Raw genomic sequence first — 1,852 nt, 5'->3', positions numbered from 1 at the left:
AAATAAAAAAAAATAAATAAAAAATTTTATTAGATTTTTTTCAAAAAAGAACACTGACAAAATAAAGTACCAAGTGCAACTAGATATCCACTTTTCATATTCTTTATTACCCAATCTAGGTAAGGAATATAAACATTCACTAATATGTTCATCCAAGCAAACTTAATTATAATACAAAGACAAAGTGTTCAGCTAAAAGTTGAAGGGGTCAGGACTACATGATCTGTTATATTTATTTGCCATTCCAAAAAAAGTAGCCTCCTGGGGGACCTGCCTAGTAGCTCAGTTGTTTAAGTGCCTGCTTAAACAAAGCCCTCAAGCTCAAGCTTCTGGGGTTCCAACCCAGTCACTGCAAACCAGAAACGCCCTAAAGGCATTTCAAGCCTCAAAAAAAAAAACCCTTCTGATTTAGTATGTTTTTAGTAACCTCAATATTTCATGAAATACTATATAATTTTTTATCAAAGGATAGAAGTAGGGTCATACACTGATGTGTGTATATTGTTTTTATTTTTATCTTGACTTTCTTTCTTTCTTTCTTTCTTTCTTTCTTTCTTTCTTTCTTTCTTTCTTTCTTTCTTTTGAGACAAGGTGTGTCTGTAGTCTAGTCTGGCCTTGACCCTGCTGCCTCAGCTCCCTAGTCCTGGCATCACCGCTGTGCACCAAGGTGCCGAGCATGAGTGAGATACTCTTACTCCAGAGTGGAATAGAGAAGAAACACCACAGCAGCAGGAGCTCTTTCAATGACATTTTTGATGCCTCCTCCCACATAGTTTTACGCTGTTAACATCCAAGCCTAACTGAATTAAGTATCAGAATGTGTTAGGTGATGAAATATGTCCTCCCACATTCAGCTGTCTAAATGCTATTCCCCAGGCCTCCAAGTTTGGAGACAAGATCTTCAAGAAGGCAATTAAACTAAAGTAAGGTCATTACAGTAGGACGCAGACATGCACAGCGAGGGCCCTGTGAAAACAGCCATCTCCAGAGGCTCAGGGAAAAACAACCTTGGACACCTTCGTCTTGGACTTTTAGCCTCCTGAACTGTGAGAAAATAAGTTTCTGTTAAGTCATTTAGTCTGATATGGTAACCTTGGTAATGTTTTTAAAAATATCTTATTATATAATCCAGGTTGACTTCACAGTGATCCTCCTGTCTCAGCCTCCTGAGTATCAGGATTACAAGCATGCACCACAAACCTGGAAACTCAAGCAAATTAATATAGCATCTGATATAGAAGAGATGTGGTAGGTATTTATGGAAAGAATCAATATTATATTTTATCCAGCAGTTAACTCTGCCCAAAGGTGAAGCTAATGGATGACTTTTCACCAATAAAGTGCAAAGAACATTTATTATGAAATCAAAGCCAAAAATTATAGAAGGAATATTCACACAGCCTCCGCTCCTTTTAAGAATAAAGCATCAACCAGGCACGGGGGGTGGGGGGGGATACCTGTAATTCCAGCTACTAAAGAGGCTGAGGTAGAAGGATCAAAAATTCAAGGTCAGCATAGGAAGACCCTATCTCAAGAAAAAAAAAAATTATTTTGGCCTTTTTGACACAAGGTTTTGTTGTGTAGTTCAGCAAACTTTCCGCTCACTTTGTAGCCCAGGCTGGTTTTAAACTCATAATGATCCTCCTGCCTTAGCCTCTCAAATGCTGGGATGACAGGCAGCACACCACACCTGGCTCAATTTTTTTTAGAAAAAGGCTGAAGATGTACCTCAGAATTCCCTGGATTCCATTCCAAGTATCACAAAACCTAAAAAATAAAAACATCAGCACTGTAATTAAATCCCCCGACCCAGGGATTGACCTCAGGACTTTTTACTCTCCAGGCAGGCACT

Source organism: Octodon degus, unplaced genomic scaffold (assembly GCF_000260255.1).
Source record: "Octodon degus isolate 3935 unplaced genomic scaffold, OctDeg1.0 scaffold00048, whole genome shotgun sequence".
Classification (NCBI taxonomy): Eukaryota; Metazoa; Chordata; class Mammalia; order Rodentia; family Octodontidae; genus Octodon; species Octodon degus.
This window is presented reverse-complemented; position numbering follows the sequence as displayed.